Source organism: Diabrotica virgifera, chromosome 5, assembly GCF_917563875.1.
Source record: "Diabrotica virgifera virgifera chromosome 5, PGI_DIABVI_V3a".
NCBI lineage: Eukaryota > Metazoa > Arthropoda > Insecta > Coleoptera > Chrysomelidae > Diabrotica > Diabrotica virgifera.
In genome coordinates this window covers 134,679,345-134,699,699 of record NC_065447.1, presented here as the reverse complement: position 1 = coordinate 134,699,699, position 20,355 = coordinate 134,679,345, and the positions used below count along the sequence as shown (strand labels likewise).

At 32.9% G+C, this 20,355-nt stretch overlaps 1 protein-coding gene across 2 annotated transcripts in view; it reads left to right on the top strand.

Moving 5' to 3' along the window:
- Nucleotides 1–20,355, top strand: part of LOC126884422 (E3 ubiquitin-protein ligase TRIM71) — a 254,659-nt gene that overhangs the window by 94,160 nt on the left and 140,144 nt on the right. Inside the window, exon 1 of one of the 2 annotated variants that reach the window (XM_050650327.1) lies at nucleotides 255–534. The exons of the other annotated variant lie outside the window; for it this stretch is intronic. The gene's annotated coding sequence lies outside the window, so the exon portion shown is untranslated. Of the gene's footprint in view, nucleotides 1–254; nucleotides 535–20,355 lie in introns of those variants that run through there. 2 annotated transcript variants of the gene reach the window in all.

Here is a 20,355-nt window from a genome sequence, read left to right as displayed (position 1 = left end):
TTTCCTCCATTTTATCGTTGTTACCCCTTGTGTATATAAACTCTAATTTCTTCAAACATTTCTTATCGTTGTGCACATCTTTGCCAATCCCCTCTCTTCGAGGTGATATAGGCCATCTCTCTCGCCTGTCGCCCCCGGCAATATGTACAATAAATATATTATACACGGCTCACTAAAATAATTAGTTACGCCCCTGTACTACTGATTACTTAAAATTCAAGTAGTATTTATGTAACCTTTCTGGAAACTCCAGGTTATTGTTGAGACTCGCATTTGAACCCCTCGCCGGGGCAGATCGTCAAAAGCTTCCTAACGAGAATCATCTCTAATCTATCGACGCTCCCGCTATTCGTAAAAAGGCCGCATTTTACCGGTTTTTTTTGCTATCGTTTTATACCGCTCAGATAATTCAATCTGCTCAGTATTATCGACGATGATTTATTTAGCGTATTAGTGAGTGCCTTACAAATGAACCAAATGGATTATGGAATTCAATCAGAGCTCTGATGTGACACGTCATCAAGGAATAAAACTGTAAGTACTCTACATGTATGTGAACATAACTTATTAGTCGTGATACTGTATGCACTTTGAACCATATACCTCTCGTAGCAAATATTCTTTGTGCCATTTATGCAGATAATACTTTAAATTACATATGAAAAATCGTTATCTACTCTTAACCAGCTTACCTATGGGAATATACTCTATAACCGTACAATAAGTATAGGTTACTATTGTTAAGGATACTTTACGTATTGCCTAAACAACACTATTTATTTGAATTATTTTTTGATATCCCTCATTTTTCTTTAACACAGTGCAGAATTGTTGATACATTTTGTTGGTTTCATCTACGTCGACACCACAAATGACGTTTATAATTCCCTCAAAATTATCGGTTATGAGATTTACAGAATTTAACCATGCTCTCCATCTAGTTACCACAGGTTTAGGTGGTAAAGGCACATTGGATAAACGATCTTTATACACCTGTACTCGCAGAAGGGCTTTTAAAAATATTTTTTTATATTTGATACAAGGGTATTGACCATTGGAAATTCTGTCTTTACAGATTCTGCTACTCTATTTAAAGCGTGTGCTAAACAAGTTACAAACTTGAAAAAATATTTTTAAATGTTGTCCACCTTTGGTCATATGGCTCAGCATCACTTAAAAATAACAAAAATTTTTCACTAACAAAATGTGACTGCATATTGTAGAGTCCCCTTCGTCTCCTTTATTCGTCGTCTCCTTGCCTTATAAATTGTAAAAGGCATAGATTAAGGATGTTACCAGAAAGTGGTTCCACGAGAATTTTCAGATTTATTGTTTAGATCTGAGACTTCTCATTTCTCTTTAAAATCTGTTCTGTTGGTATCGCTTTAGGTACACTGAAAAAAATATTGTACATAGTACCAATGAACGCCAATCATTGACTTTTTTTACATTGATTCAATGAAAATTTCGTTAATACAATAAACACGTAGTCATTAAGTAATGACCATATTCATTATTACAATGTAATTCTATTCATTAAAAAATAATGAATAGAATCATTAATTCAATGAATCGTTTTATCGATCCAATGACTTTTACAATAATACTAATAATTTGTTCATTGTGTATATGAAACTGTACATCAGGATGATGCGGTTAAATTAATGAATATAAAACGTGGCACTAATGTACAGTGTTCTTTAAATTATGACCTCGATTATTAAATCAATGAACGCATTTCTTGATTTAATGTTTAAGATAAAATATAATTCTGTTAAAGTAAACCGAACTGATGTAAAAGTACATCAATTTAATGAAGCGAGATCATTGTTTTAATGTAATATACCTAAATCAGTGATCAATACATTGTAGCAACAATAATCTTTTACATACATTCTTGAAATGTTGTAAGTGTTTCTATTGGTGCAAAAAAGTCACGTGACAACAGTGAATCAACCCTGCAGACTCCAAAGGCTGGTTTGGCACTAGTAATTTGTCTGTTCAACGTGCACAGACCACACTAATAAAGAAGAAAAGTTCTGCGATTTGGTTGATTTTTCTAAGGTATGTATTTACATATATTGTTAACAATTAATAAACTATTAAGTTGGATTTCTGTAAAAAAGTTGTATTTTTATTTTTACTTTTGCAGATCGATATTGACTTTGGAGTGGCATTTGGAAATGTAAATTGACTTATTGATGGATGGGACAGCAATTTCGAAATAATCATTTCCTTTCTTCAGTGTGAAAGTCATATCAAGGAAAAACAAATAAAAAATAGTATTTGAAAAGGCTACCCATGAAAAAATTACGGAAGGTAAATATTTCATTATTCAATCCTACTTATCTAGTATTAATTAATTTTTGTTCTCTGTAAATTTTTGGAAAAGCTAATTCGACAAATAGGTAAAAGAAAATAGGAACCATTTGAAAATATTTCTAAATAGTATAATCCTATAAAAGATTAATAAATTAAATCTTTATGTGATTAAACCGTAAATAATTGAAGAATATTATTAACTCCTGCAGTCGCAGTCGGTAGTACCAAAATAAATTTTTTTCAGAATAAATTAAAATATTTCTGTAATAAAAATGGCACCCAAAAATACAACTATGTACCTGCATTATTTAGATCTATTTTTTATAATAATTATTAATATTAATTGTAGATGGCAAACATGCAGTTCTTCTTTGGGTTCTACATGGATATTTTGTGCCAACTAATAAAATGGTTAAAAAAAGATCTTAATGGATATAAATATAATAAAATATACCATCATTCCCAGAGATTCCCAGGAATCATTCTTATACGTCGGGAAGACCCAGCAAGATGTGTAAGACCATATCACATTTTTGAAACCAAAGAAAAATTACATTCAACCATTAATTACTGCCAGAGGGATATGTGTATATTTTGATGATATCGGGTATATATTTTTTATTTTTATTTAATCTGGATTTTCCTTCCGAGTCAGAAATGTTCTGGAATTTTATTGAATACTATATATTTTTTTTAATACAAAGTAATTGCTCTTTTTCAAATGTCCGTATAAGATCTGAAGCTTTGAAATAAAATCCAGAAAAATAGTTACACAAGTTATATAAAATATACGTTTAGAGAAACAAAAATTTGCTGAAGTTTTTCTGCTTGAAGAATCAATTTCTGCTACATATATTTAGTTCAGTTTTTTCCAAATTAAATTATAAAAAGTTGTATATTAATTAAAAATATATGTTTCTTTTTCTTTAAACCTATAGATACTTAATTAAAATTTGAGAATCTGCAAAAAATCGTTGCTTCAATCTATATTATTTTGCAATACTTATGTAGATATTAAGTCGTCACGTTGTTTACTTATTAACATTGTATGTTACTCTACTCATAGGACTGGATCCCGCGTATGAAAAAAAAGTTGATTAATAGCAAGCTGAAAATTTGTTAATAGTTTAAGGGTGTCTAGTCGGATAAACTTTGATATATGGGAACACTGGAACAGGGGCAGTTTTAATTGTGGAACAGGTTAAAAATTTGGAACGGTCAGACCACGAAAACGGCACATTTATTTTGTCCGACAGAACAGACTTAAACTCTCCGAACAGAGATTAAACTCTCATGCAAAAATCAGACTGCTATTTATCACCTGTCATAATTCCTGCCATTTAACATATTCTACATGTTCCACTCATTAAAACGCCCATTTGGTGATAAATAGCAGTCTGATTTTTGCATGAAAGTTTAATCTCTGTTCGGAGAATTTAAGTCTGTTCTGTCGGACAAAATACATGTGCCGTTTTCGTGGTCTGACCGTTCCAAATTTTTAACCTGTTCCACAATTAAAACTTCCCCTGTTCCAGTGTTCCCATATATCAAAGTTTGTCCGACTAGACACCCTTAAGCTATTGACAAATTTTCAGCTTGCTATTAATCAACTTTTTTTTCATACGCGGGATCCAGACCTATCAGTGTACCTGTTTATAGTTACATTAAAACTTTTAAAACTTATTTTGAGCATTATTTTCATCAACTCTATTTCTATACTTTCCGTTTCCTATTTATGGCTTGACAGTAACCACATGTCATCATATCGATGTCTTAACACATTGAATCAATGTAAACGTCCATTATTTTAGTGTAAATATTTTATTGTATCTACGTAATCATACGACGAAACAATGTAAAATAGTTTTTAATTCAATAATTCCATTCATTAAAATAATGCCTATATTTCATTGTATCAATGTACCGATACATTGAATATACGTACTAATTCATCAATTTAAAAACTAATTTCCATAGAATTAATGAACTAATTCGTTAATCTAACGGACATCATTCTTTGGGTTAATGTATCCGATTCGTAATATTAACGAACTTTTTATTGGTTAATGTTTTTGAGCATTAGTTCATGTATCTACTTACATTGGACCAATGATACTGATCTTTGGACGAAAATTAATGCTCAAAGTTTTTGAATCAATGTTTTTTTCATTATATTTACGTACTTTTTTGGTTCAGTGTAAAAAAGTCTGAAAATATGCAATTTTAATAAATGCATATGCACTTATAAAATTTATCCAAAATATGCAAATATGAATTTAATATGCATTCTGCATATTTCCCGAGCTCTAGTAATTTATATACTACTATAAGTTATAATGCTTGGAGGAGGGATAAAGTGTGTACCCGAAGAAGCTTGCGAAGCAAACACATATGGGGCCACACGGTCCCTACTCCAATCATTATAAGTGATTAGTGTTTAAAGTATTTTTGAAGTGAAAACTTCTGTAGCGATTTTGTGCACTTTCTGGATGGGAAAAAAAACATTGAATTCGTGACCGTCATCGCTTCGCCGAAATAAATTCTGTACGTTTATGTATTATGTGTATGTATGTACAGTCGGAAAAATTAAAGAATATCCATGAACGGTCACATCAATCACTTATCTTATATTTGCTGTCATTTTCTATAAATAACAAACGTTTGTTATACAAAAGACAGCAAATTCAAAATAAGTGATTGATGTGATCGTTCATGGGTATTCTTTCATTTTTTCGACTGTATAAATAGTATAGGATGCACCCAATGGATATGTATGTCCCTGTAAGTTGTATCCATATGGAAAACTTTTTTATTATTAATTTTACGAAAAAAAGTTATTCTTTATAAAAAGCTCTGCATGATCCAAAACCTAAGATTTAACCATCAAATATCAAATTTTTTGAATATTATACGAGGTATGTCAAAAAGTTTGAATTTCACTCAAGAGTAAAGTAGCTTTATTTTTCACAATATTGAAAATTGCTATTATGAAACGTTGTTTGGAATTAAAAACTGTATTCTAGTATAAAATTACATCCTTCTAATTGAATTTTTTTTTAAATTATGGATAACTAACATTATTTTCAGTTATTTTAATTCAGACAACTCTTTTATTATTAATTTTACGAAAAAAGTGATTCTTAATAAAAAGTTCTGCATGGTCTAAAATCTAAAATACAACCATCTTATGTCAAATTTTATCAATTTTATACGAGGTATGTCAAAAAATATGAATTTCGCTCAAGAGCAAAATACGTTTATTTTTCACAATATCGAAAATTGTTATTATGAAAAGTTATTTAGAATTAAAAACTATTTTTCAGTATGTAATTACATCCTTCTAATTGAAATATTCTGAACTATAAAGGTACTTTACTTTTGATCTAAATTTATCTTTTTGACATACCTCATATAAAATTAATAAAATTTGATATAATATGATTGTATTTTAAGCTTTAGACGATCTAGAACTTTTTATTAAGAATCACTTTTTTTCGTAAAATTAATAATAAAAGAGTTATCAGAATTGAAATAACTGAAAAAATAATGATATTCATAATTTTTCAAAAAAAAAATTTTTTTCAATTAGAAGGATGTAATTGCATATTAGAATATAGTTTTTAATTCCAAACAACTTTTCATAATAAAAATTTCCAATATTACGAAAAATAAAGCTACTTTACTCTTGAGTGAAATTCAAACTTTTTGACATACCTCGTATAATATTCAAAAAATTTGATATTTGATGGTTAAATCTTAGGTTTTGGACCATGCAGAGCTTTTTATAAAGAATAACTTTTTTTCGTAAAATTAATAATAAAAAAGTTTTCCATATGGATAAAACTTACAGGGACATACTGTATAATGTAGGTATATCACTTCTCTTTGGATGGGGAAAAAGCATTGAACTCGCGATCGTTATCGACATGGCGAATATTAGTAATTTATATACTATAGGTTGAATAGCGTATAAGTTCGACCGAAGTTATAATGGTTGGAGGAGGGATTGAGGGATAGTGTGTAAACCCGAATGGGCGTGCTTTGTAAGAAGTTTTCACTTCTGTCAGCACTCCCACGAGTGCCCTAATTTTTTTTTTTATATCAGTTTTCTTCCATCCATATTGGGTAGCATCCAGTTTTTTACCTAACCAGTGTTGTAATTGATGATAAACGCGAAGTACATGCTGATAACCTGCACCTTCTGTTGGGGGCAAATTTTCCAATTTAAAAGATTTTTTCCCTGTATTTCTTATAAATTGTAAAAAACGTCAAAGTGTTTAATGTCAATTGTAATTTTTTTGTATATGTAACATCAATTGCAGCAGAATACAAAGCAACAATGATATCACATCCGTTTTTCATGATGTCCTCCTTGTTAGCATTCTCGTCATAAAAAATATTTTTTCTACGAGCGTGCAAAAATGTCTACTTTTGCGCACGCGTTTTAGTTTAGAAAGTTTTACTTTTCCGCACGCGTGTTACTTTTCCGCACGCGTTTTACTTTTCCGCACGCGTTTCACTTTTCCGCACGCGTTTCACTTTTCCGCACGCGTGTTAATTTAGATATGTTAATATGGCCTTAAAGTAATTATAAAACATGCAATAAACTAATATTTAGACATTATTTACTAATTTATTTCAAATATATATCTTATTGTGTTCATGTTTTAATGAAATTAACGCGAGAATTCGATGAAATAAAATAATTTTGACATAATATTCGAAATTCAAATCAATAGACAATAACAGTGGTTTTGAATCGTCGTCATGGAAACCAAGTACGTCGTCATGCTAACCAATTATGCTGAAAGTTCGGTTTCGACAACCTTGTTAAAGAATTAATTTGTGTATGTATTTTGATATTAATTAAATTAATTGATAAAGATTTGGTCATTTTTTAAAAACTCGTAGAAAAAATATTGTTCCTAACGCTTGCAGAAAGTCTCTTTTCCGCACTCGACTGCTTGCCGAACTCCCGCTTCGCGTTGTTCGGCAAACTGCAGTCGCGTGCGGAAAAGTATGACTTTTTGCACTTGTTAGGAAAATAACTATATCAGATCTAAAATTTCTGACGTTGCAGTTAATAATTAGAATTTTCCTTGGATTAAAAAAAGAGCAAGTTGTATCACAGCCAGTAAAAATATATAAGGAACCCAACGTATTTTCTTAGATAAGCATGATTAAAACTATTACAACTATAATAGATAGATTTTCCTTTTTCGCCTTTTTTTTTAAATATATTTTTTTTTGTGCGGAGCAGAGAGTTGCGTCAATACCATCAGTAGATCGGTATCATTAGTCATTACCAATTATTACAACGGTTTTGTCAGTTCCATAATGTATGTTCGTAAAGAGCTATCTATCTGCACTATTAATACGCCTGCATCTTCATCTGCTACTTTAGTTCGGTACCCAGATTTGTTGAGCTCTGCACATAAAAGTTGAATCAATTGCTTTCATTCGATTCAACTTTTTCAACCAATTTAATTTCTGGGCCTGAGCTATCTTCGACATTGCGTCTTATTCTTTCACAACTTTTGGTTCCAACTGTGTCGTACCCATCAAATACAATATGTAATGCTGTGTTTGGCAAAATGTCTTTTCGCATAGGAGACATATCCTTGAATAATTTCAGACCCCAGATAAAATTTTGTAATAAGTATCCTCCATCTACAACGTGTAGAATTTCAGATGTGGGAGGTAAAGGAATTCCGTCAAATAAATTGCAAAATGCGGATTTTTGGGTTTTAGGTATATCCCCTTCGTTAAACAATGATAGAGGAAATGGTGCCTACTCATATTGCAATTTCGTTTTCATTTCATTTTTATTTTCTATGGTAGCACAAATTCTTTGAAATATTAAGAGCGGAGTAATAGCAAACTTCAAATTTTTTTCAACGTGTTTTAAATTTGGATTCCATTCTAAAAAATAAAACGCAATTTCACATTCGTTGGCGGTGTTTCACGAGGAGTACCATCAGTTTAACGGGTCATGACTTTTTATTTTTTCACTGAATATGCAATCTATGAAGTGGGTCATAAAATATAGATATTCTTAAACAACCTATTCAATTTTCAGATATTAATGTTTATAAACAATGAAAATATGATTTATTGAAACAAAAGATTCTAACTCGATTTCTATTGGTCACATAAAATCCATTTTACTATTTTAATGTGTATTTTTTCACCAGCTTTTCAGTGAGCCTACATACAAGCGTGTAACATAAAAACTGTCAAAGTTATTGTAATTGTTTATAACCTAAAAAGTAGGGTCTTTTTCAGACGGTTTTATTAATAACAATTTTGATAAAATCTTAAAACATTTTCAATACATCTTAAAACTAAAGTCTCAAATAATCGATTGCGATTTGTAAAATATCTCTACAGTCACTGTTAGGGCAAGAGCAGTTGTTTAAACAATTGCTCTCTGGGATAAACAAATTGAATAACTTATAAACTGTTTGATCGATATGGTTGAAATGTACCACACTAAAATAACCCATTAATTGGCATAATTTAAAGTAGTTAAATTAAATATCGTTGTGCAAAAAATACAGTTATTAATATTTCGACGCTGTCAAGCCAAAACGGCATAAACGACATTAACTTGATTTTTCAGGAAACACAAAAAACTGATTATTTTTATTTTTACCAATTCTGCTTATCTGCATAGTGACTCAAAAAAATTGATGATTTTTTTTTCAAATTTTAATATTTTGCGAACATGAATGTAGCTGAAAATACTGTCTGAAATAAATTAAAAACTAGAAAATGGCGCTTATGTCCAATCAAGATATAACATTGGTGAATATGCCAAACTTACCTCTGGCGTTTGTGTCGATCGCATTGTTGTAAGGTTAGCCAATATGGCGCTTAAAAGGGATATATGCCATTAATGAAAAAAAAAAAAACGAAAACTAAAAATTGTCGTTTATGCAACCAGAAAAATTATGAAATTAGGAAGATTCTTGATAGGCTTTATTTTTTTAAACCAAAAATACATTCTAAGTTAAAAACAATACCCTAAATTCTTTAAACATGTTTTTGATGCTAGGATGAAATACTTAAAACTAAATAATTCGCAAATAGGAGCGGATATCTGATAATAGCGGATTCTAATTCATAATCACAGTCAATATTTGGTTCAACATCATTATTGATTTGATTGCTTGTATTTTCCTTATTTTGATCACTACTTATACCGGCACCCAAACCATTATCTGCTGCTAAGTTGAAACATGATGTGAGATCGTGACTAAATATTTCTTCTTCTACTGCAACGTCTGGTGGTTCCTCAAAGATGATAATGTCATTGCTAAAAGCTTCTGCAATGTTGGCATTATAAATATCATAAACCTCTAAGAGGAATATAGGGGAATTATTGTCAGTCTGTATATCATTTTTACTGCTTCGGTATATGTTTTATTGTCATTTATTAAGGCCATTATTTTTTTACTTCTGCTATTCATCTGCAACAAAAAAATGGCATAAACGCCAAAAATCGATCGCCATTTTTAGCTATATAAAATTTATTTGGACTATATGCTGTAATACAAAATGAATTGTTCATCACACTAGTACAAAGTTACAATAGAAAATTTTAAAATAAACTTTTTATTTGCGCAATTTTTAAATAAGAAACCTCCATAAGAATACCATTGAGGAATGGCGCTTGTGTCAACCACGATGTAAATATTTGGTTTTGGCATAAACGCCTCACAGTTTTTAGAGAATTTCAGTGTATTTACGCTTAAAAAATCAATACAAATTGAAAATATTGCAGAGGTAAGTAATATCATGTTACTTATCCATAAAAATTGTAAAAATACATACCTTTACTATTATTACTGGACCGAACTGTACACAATGATAATCTTACGGGCACTGGCGATTATGTCAATCGGTGTTCACGTCGGTGTTCACGTGTGTGACTAGACTGGCGTTTATAAAAATTTTAAACCAATATTACCCCTATTTCACTTTGTCTGGGGTTATACCGCGTTGACTGTCTAATGCGGAAATTAAAATCCTATTTTTTGGTGCAGCTAACTAAAAAGTGGTTATTTTGGCGTTTATGCCGTTTTGGCTTGGCAGCGTCGATTTATAAATTAATGCAAAAATGAGAGTTTTTTACAATTATCTTGGTCAATTGTTTATATATTTCAATATGTGTCCCACCAAATTAAAGAAATTTTTAAGGTCTACAATATCTATTTAAAACATTTTTCTCCGAAATGCACAAGAAACGTTTTATAGTCAACAAACGTGAGTTTTTCATTCTTTGTAACTGTTAAAAAAAAAAGGAGAAGAAAAATTATCTATACGTCTTCACGGAGTTATCATCACTTATCCCTAATCTATCGTTTAAAACCTACAAAACCCTGTTGTAACATTTTTATGTGAAATCTATGATTTTTTTCCCTATTAACTGGTGTATTACGGAATAATTATCATCAGTTATTCGTAATACCTAGCTGTTAGAACCTTCAAAAACCTGTTAGGTCTGGATCCCGCGTATGAGAAAAAAGTTTGTTAATAGCAAGCTGAAAATTTGTTAATAGCTTAAGGGTGTCTAGTCGGATAAACTTTGATATATGGGAACACTGGAACAGCGGCAGTTTTAATTGTGGAACAGGTTAAAAATTTGGAACGGCCACACCACGAAAACGGCACATTTATTTTGTCCGACAGAACAGACTTAAACTCTCCGAACAGAGATTAAACATTAAACTCTCATGCAAAAAATCAGACTGCTATTTATCACCTGTCATAATTCCTATCATTTGACATATTCTACATGTTCCACTCATTAAAACGCCCATTTGGTGGTAAATAGCAGTCTGATTTTTGCATGAGAGTTTAATCTCTGTTCGAAGAGTTTAAGTCTGTTCTGTTGGACAAAATAAATGTGCCGTTTTCGTGGTGTGACCGTTCCAAATTTTTAACCTGTTCCACAATTAAAACTGCCCCTGTTCCAGTGTTCTCATATATCAAAGTTTATCCGACTAGACACCCTTAAGCTATTAACAAATTTTCAGCTTGCTATTAATCAACTTTTTTTTCATACGCGGGATCCAGACCTATAATATATCTATAGTAGTTTTTTTATCCGGTTTAATTTTAGGCGATACAAGAATTAGTAAATTAATCTCGGATAATTATTAAACCGAGATTTACAAATCCCGACTAAATATAGTTTCTAACCTTCAACCTTCAATAAACACATTCTACAAATCTATCTACTACAAAACAATACTGGGGGCAAAGTGAACCTAGGATCACTTTGCCCCTTGCGAAAAACTTCACTTCACCCCACACTGATACTTTTTTGACATTTGATGTTAATGTGAAACTGTCATTACATATCATCTTCGTTTTCTTGCAAAACTATCTCTAATTAGATGCCTAACATAATAGATTAACAACGTTTGAATTAAATAATAACTAGTTGAGTTATACATTAGATTACACACTTACCATTTAGAATTTTACCACGATAAAATAAAAATTTCATCCACAACTTAGCAGCTTTCGTCAAACGTGTTCTCGTCGTAAGCACAATGTTACCAACTTAAATTTATTAAATTTACGTTTGAAACTGTAGTACTGGCGCGAATAATTTAAAATTTAAAAAGATAGTTCACTTTGCCCCAACGGTTCACTTTGCCCCGACTTCCCCTATGCTGTATGATATCCAGACAAGAAATGGATATACAAATAAAGAAATTCTGGGAATTAGAAGAAGTAAATCAGGAAACAAGTTTATCAGTAGAAGAACAAGAATGTGAAGAAATGTATCGACAGACAGTAAAAAGAAATAAAGAAGGGAGATACGAAGTGAGAATTCCGTTTAGGGAAGACGTCACAAAGTTAGGAGAATCTAAGCAGCAGGCATTCGCCAGATTGATGCAACTAGAAAGGACGTTTACAAAAGACAAACAGTTAGAAGCGAATTACAGACAATTCATGGAAGATTATGAAAACCAAGGTCATATGGCAATAGCAGAAAACCAGGGAGACGGTTACTACCTACCTCATCATCCAGTGAGAAAAGAGGACAGTACTACAACTAAAATAAGAGCCGTGTTTGATGCAGCAAGTAAAAGCTCATCGGCAGTAAGCCTGAATGATATTATGCACACAGGGCCAAAATTACAACTAGATTTGACAAATATATTACTACGATGGAGATCCAATAAGATAGCCTACTCAGCGGATCTGGAGAAAATGTTTAGACAAATCAGAATGGCAGAAGAAGACCAAAAATATCAAAAAATACTGTGGAGAAAGGACACAAAGGATCCAATACAAGAGTATAATTTAAAGACGGTGACATACGGCACGGCCGCAGCACCATCTTTAGCGTTAAGAACAATACAACAATTAAGAACAAGAAGACGAAGGAACGAAGTTCCCAATGGCATCGAAAATAGTAAAAGAAGATATGTATGTAGACGATATCCTAGGAGGAGCTGAGACATTGCAAGAAGCAGAAACAGCCCAGAAGGAACTAATACAACTGTTCAAGAAAGGAGGATTTACACTTAGAAAATGGTTGAGCAACTAAGAAAACGACAGGTGATAAATAGCAGTCTGATTTTTGAATGAGAGTTTAATCTCTGTTCGAAGAGTTTAAGTCTGTTCTGTCGAACAAAATACATGTTCCGTTTTCGTGGTCTGACCGTTTCAAATTTTTAACCTATTCCACAATTAAAACTTCCTGTTCCAGTGTTCCCATATATTAGGGTGACCAAATCATAAACTTTAAAAAACGGGACACATCCAAGGAGCAGTAGCGCACCTAGAATTATTCTTCTGGAGCGGGGGGGGGGTGAAATTTTTTTTGTATTGTTTGTGAAAGATAATTTACATTTTCCTACTATTCTTTCTATATTTTATCATATGCTCGGGGGAGGGGGGAGGGTTAACCCCCTTGGGTGCACCACTGCCAAGGAGGGGCCTCCATCGAGATGTAATTATTGAAACATGGTGTTTTAGCTTATTTGGGAAATATAAATCCTTTTCAATTTACTTACGTAAATTACATGATCGTAAATTACATCAAGGCTGCGAAACAGACAGAACACTAAAAAACTCCGCCAGAATGACATGAATCAACAATCCGTCAGAACAAAACAGGAATGAATACAAAATAGCGAGAAATACGGCTAATCTAACAAATAAAACGAAGAAAACGACTGGTTTCGCTGGAGGATATTGAAAAGGACAGGAAAGGCCATAAAATAAAACAATTTTACAAAAAAGTCAGAGCAGTCAAAAATACGCCTAGCATTAAAACAAGAGGACTAAAAAACCAAAAAGGAGAAATCGCATTTGAAGACAAACAGAACCAGTAGAATATGGAAAGGATATTACGAAAAAATTCTATTCACTGCAAAGGAAGACTGTGATGAAGAAGTAAGGCCGTACAATTACAATAACACAGAACCATAAATATTTGAAACTGTATCCACCTTTACTTACTTAGGAGTAACAATAGGGAAAACCGGAAAAGAGAGAACCGAAGAAAGAATTCTGAAAGCCAAAAAAACATAAATATGGATTGAATAGAAATCTGCTGAGAAACAAAACTCGTAAGTAAGAGAACAAAGATGAATCTATATAAGACAATAAGATCTTAATAAAACCTGTTGTTACATATGGGATGGAAACAATGACGATTAACTAAAAAGAGGAAGGAAGACCTTCCGAAATTTGAAAGAAAAATAATGAGAACAATACTGGACCACAATGTAACAAGATAGGGAGAAATAAGAATGAAATCAAATGCCGAAATTGAAGAATTAAAGAGAGAAAATATAGTCAGATGCATAAAATCAACCCAACGTAAATACGGGACATTTAGGCGTCCCGAGAGACTTTTTTGGGACACCGGGACAAATCGTTAAAAAACGGGACAATCCCGTTTTTACGGGACGTTTGGTCACCCTACCATATATCAAAGTTTGTCCGACTAGACACCCTTAAGCTATTAACAAATTTTCAGCTTGCTATTAATTAACTTTTTTTTCATACGCGGGATCCAGACCTATGTGTAATATGTTAGGTACGTGAAATCGATGATTTTCTCCCAGATTGACTGGGGTAATAATTTACCAGTTGCCACAATTTACAAGTTACACACAAGTACCTAATCTGTTCCGGTTGCTTACCGATGTTATAATTCCATAAAATTAAAATATAGAACCCTATAGTTTTAGTTAAAATAATTTTCAGTGACTGCTATGTAAACTATATCCTATGCTCTTCTATAAGTTTGGCTTAAAATACAAATTTCTTCTACACAAGCCTCTGAACCTTTTCTAGAGGGCAGGTAGAAAATGTGCAGGTTTTCCATTGTGTAGTTCTACAAAATAGTTACTTCAAGGATGGTTTAAAGTTTACACGGTATTGAAAAGATTTGTGTTGTAAAATTGGGTACCTACTTGGTATCATAGTATTATTACTGTTTCTCCAGATGTCGGTTTAAGATAGTAAAGCTAGTAACAGAGAGTAATTTAACATTGTGAAATATAAATAGTATGAACATAAATAAACATCTTGAACAGTTTCACTTTTTAAAAATTCGTAAATATTTTATTGACTGTCATAAAAATACATGGTCAAAAGTTTTTATAATCCCACATTGACATAGTGTACTTTTCTACAGTAGGGTAGGGGACACATCCAAGGAGCAGCAGTGCACCTAGAATTTTCTTCTGGGTGGTTGGCTTGGGCACCGAAATTTGTTTGTATTGTTTGTGAAAGACACATGTTACATGTTCCTACTATTCTTTATATATTTTTCAAATGCCGGGGGGGGGGGTGTTGGTTCACCCCCAAAACCCCGCTGGGTGCGCCATTGCCAACGAGGGTTTGGAGCGATACCCTCCAGCTAACCAAGGGGCCTCCATAGAGACGTAATTATTGAAACAAGGCCACCGCAACAAATAAAAAGAAGAAAAATGACTGTTTTCGCTGGTGGATATTGAAAACAACAGCAAAACCATAAAATAAAACAATTTTACAAAAAAGTCAGAGCAACCAAAAATACGTCCAGCATTAAAACAATAAGACTAAAAAACCAAAAAGGCGAAACCGTATTTGAAGACAGACAGATCAGCAGAATATGGGAAGAATATTACGAAAAAATGCTATTCGCTACGAAGGAAACACACTGATGAAGAAGTAAGGCCTTACAAGATAACGACGAAGTAGAAATTCCTACAGAAGAAGAAATGAAAAAACAAATTAAAACCTAGAAAACGGAATTACATAAAGAAATAAACCAGCTAATACAATATGGACACAAAACAGACTACCAGGCGATTGAAACACAGGTATTATAGTACCTATATATAAAAAAGGAGATCGGGAGGAGTGCGAGAATCACAGATCAATAACTTTATTAAACACCACACATGTATAACATTACAGCAAACATACAAAACATGAGAATTAAATCATGTGCTGAACGAATATTAGGAGAATACCTGAACGGGTTCAGACGGGGAAGGTCGACGATTAATTCGATACATACAGTGGAGCAAATAATTCAAAATTCGAGAGAATACAACAGAAAAATGCATCTAATATTCATATACTTCAAAAGCGCTTTTGATACAATCAATCGGACGAAAATGATGGAGGAGCTAGAGAATGTTGGAATCCTAGAGACATATTATTATATGCTAACAGTGAACCTAAAGAACACTACAGCAAGGTTTCAACGAAACAATTTCTAAGGAGATCAATGTAAACAAAGGCGTGAAACAAGGTGTCTCTAGCTCCCCGACACTATTTAACCTGATATTGGAAGTATATAAGGAAAACAAACTTTGCAAACAAAAACATTATTAGAGATCAACTTCAACTAGTAAGATATGCGGATGATCTAGTCATCAAAGCGAAGACGAAGATGACATAACAGCAGTTGGAAAATTAGATAAGGAATCGAAGAGAATAGGACTAGAAATAAACCAGCACAAAACAAAATACATGATGATAGGGAAGGACGACACAACAACTCAGAAATATCTAATAACACAGAACCATAAATTTGAAACTATATCCATATTTAGCTACTTGGGAGTAACAATGGGGAACACAGGAAAAGGGAGAACAGAGGAAAGAATTCTGAAAGGAAAAAAAAACATATGGAATGAATAGAAATCTGCTGAGAAGCAAGAACTAAGTGAGAGAACAAAGATGAATCTAGATGAAAGAAGACCTTAATAAGACCTGTTGTTGCATATTTAATGAAAACAACGACGATTAACAAGAAAGAGGAAGATAGTCTTACTGGTCTAAAATGTAACAAGAGAGGGAGAAATAAGAATGAAAACAAATGCCGAAATTGAAGAAGAATTAAAGAGAGAAAATATAGTCAGATACATAAAATCAACCCAACGTAAATATGGGACATTTACGCGTCCCGAGAGACTTTTTCGGGACCCTGGGACAAATCGTTAAAAAACGTGACAATCCCGTTTTTACGGGACGTTTGGTCACCCTACAGTAGGGTGACCAAATCATAAACTTGAAAACACGGGACACATCCAAGGACAAGTTACATTTTCCTACGATTCTTCATAATATTTATATTTTTCATATGCCCTTGGGGAAAGGGGGTTTAACCCCCAAACCCCCCATCTCCTGGGTGCGCTCCAAGGAGGGTTTGGCGATACCAAACAGGTAGGGGCGATTGAAACATGGGAAATGAAACATAACATCTTTTAGCTAATTTCAAATTAGTAATTTGGGACCTATAAATCGATTTCAATTTACCTTTGACTATGTAATTTACGTACGATCACGACTGCAAAACAGACAGAACACTAAAAAATTTGGCCAGAATGACAAGGATCAACAACCCGTCAAAACAAAACAGGGAAGATTACAAAATAGCGAGAAACAAAACCAACTCAATAAATAAAAAGAAGAAAAATGACTGGTTTCGCTGGAGGATAGATATTGAAAAAGACAGAAAACCATAAAATAAAATAATTTTACAAAACAGTCAGAGCAATAAAAAATACGCCCAGCATTAACACAAGGGGACTAAAAAACCAAAAAGGAGAAACCGTATTTGAAGACAAACAGATCAGCAGAATATGCGAATAATATTCCAAAAAAATGCTATTTACTATGAAGGAAACACACTGCGATGAAAAAGTAAGGCCGTAGAAGATAACGACAAAGTAGAAATTTTTACAGAAGTACAAAAATCAATATTAAAATCGTAGGAAACGGAAAGAAAACTATCAGGAGAAGATGCAAATGCAGTGGAATTAATAAAATACGGAGGAAGAGAATTCCATAAACAATTAAACCAGCTAATACAACAAATATGGACAAAACAGACTACAAGACGATACGAACACATATATTATAGTACCTACGACCTACATACAGCGATTAGCGCGCTAATAACCGGCAAAAAACCCAAAAAATGGAAAACATATTACGTTGTGAGATAAAAAGAAATTAAACTAATGGAGGTGGGACATTTAGCGATAAAAACCTATAAACTTACATTCTATTTATTGTTTCCCACCTTTAGACGTATCAGAGGAGTATGCCTAATGCCAACTAAAACGGTCACTCTCACAGTAGCAGTTGCCAAACCAGAGATATGTTAACCGTAGACAAGGCATGCTGAGAAAAAAAGCGTAACGCGCCGCAGTCGATCGGTGGTCTATCTATCTCTTTTTACTAAGCGATATCGCCCATATGACGGACAAAGATGGCTAGACCACTCAAAATGAATATTGACCAATGGCGTCCTTGATATCGGTGTTATACGGTTACACCTAGATGCACAGAGAGGCCCATAGCTACCCTAATCTACAGGTTAATATATCTATGTGCCAAACTCGTCCGATGCGTCTCAAGGTGGGAAATAATAAGTAGAATGTAAACTTATAGGTTTTTATCGCTAAATCTCCCACCTCCACTAGTTTTATTTCTTTTTATCTCACAACTTAATGTGTTTTCCATCTTTTGCGTTATTAGCGCGCTCATCACTGTATAAAAAAAAGAAATCGGGAGGAGTGCGAGAATTACAGAGCAATAACTTTATTAAACACCATATTATACAGTGATGAGCGCAATAATAACCGGTACAATAACGTAAAAGATGGAAAACAATACATTGCGAAGTAAAGAGAGTTAAAACTAGTAAAGGTAGAAATTATCAGTAGTAATTGCACAAGAGCTCTGAAATTATTGAATTTTTCCCGAGTGACACTTTGACAGTTTTAATTTCACGAGCCGAAGGCGAGTGAAATTATGTCGGAAGTGTCACGAGAGCAAAAATTCTATATTAATTTCAGAGGTCGAGTGCAATTTGTTGCGATTATTTCATGAATAAAACTGTTCAAAACCAAAATTTTATTGTAATTTATTTATGTAAGTACCATTAAACACACAGTTTTTATAAATATTTGACGATTGAAAGTCATCACTTTTATAATTTTTAAAACATTAATTGTCATTAATGTCACTGAATGTATTTTTTCGTAGCAACGAAGGGCATCTGACGTAATATACTTAACGACGGGATATTATCAAAAATTATCGATTTAATTCAGATTTCTGTAGCTTTCTATTGGTCAGAATCTCCTATGAATGAAATAATCAGTATAAACATAAACATATAAATTAACATTACATTACATAGTTTCCCAACTTTAGACGTCAGTGACAAAAGTATTTTATAAAATTCTCCCGTCACAGTGACAGTTGTCATATTCCTTCGATACGTCGAAAGGTCGGAAACTATGTAATGTAATGTTAATTTATACGTTTATAGCGATAATTTCCACCTCCACTAGTTTCATCTCTCTTTACATCGCAAAGTAGTATGTTTTCCATTTCCATCTTTTACGTTATTCTACCGGTTGTTAGCGCGCTCATCACTGTACAACATTCTCGCAAACATACTAAACATGAGACTTAAATCATGCGCTGAACGAATATTAGGAAAATATTTTTTGGGTTATTCCGACCCGGGGAGGTCGGCGATTAATTCCGTACATACAGTGGAGCAAATAATTCAAAAATCGAGAAAATACCACAGAGAAACGCATCTATTATTCAAAGATTTCAAAAGCACTTTTGATACAATAAATCGGACCAGTGGCGTAACAAACTCCGTCGGGGCCCCCCCGCAGAATTTGAAATGGGGCCCCTTTTAACCCGGGAGCAGTCGCGCCGCCCGTTCCAACTTCCAACTTTTTATCATTTTCCGTGATAACTGAACGAAAAATTTTGCAACATAACTTTCCACTTGTTAGTGCCTCGAAGAAGATTGTAGTAATGCGTAGGATTTTTTGTTTAATTTTTTTTAATTTCATTCTTATTTTTTTTTGTGGAATTTATGGCTTTGGTGGGAACCAATTAGTTTTAAAATTGTTAGAAATAGATATTTTTAACATAACAAGCAAACAAAAATATTATAAAATTGAAATTTGTTTTAAATTCGTATTGTTCTACGCGCGACTGCTTACGTGACAGAAGTGAGCGCGACTGCTCCCGCGTTAAACAATTATAGGTCTGGATCCCGCGTATGAAAAAAAAGTTGATTAATAGCAAGCTGAAAATTTGTTAATAGCTTAAGGGTGTCTAGTCGGATAAACTTTGATATATGGGAACACTAACAGGGGCAGTTTTAATTGTGGAACAGGTTAAAAATTTGGAACGGTCAGACCACGAAAACGGCGCATTTATTTTGTCCGACAGAACAGACTTGCTCTCCGAACAGAGATTAAACTCTCATGCAAATATCAGACTGCTATTTATCACCTGTCATAATTCCTGTCATTTGACATATTCTACATGTTCCACTCATTAAAACGCCAATTTGGTGATAAATTATAGCAGTCTGATTTTTGTATGAGAGTTTAATCTCTGTTCGGAGAGTTTAAGTCTGTTCTGTCGGACAAAATACATGTGCCGTTTTCGTGGTCTGACCGTTCCAAATTTTTAACCTGTCCCACAATTAAAACTTTCCCTGTTCCAGTGTTCCCA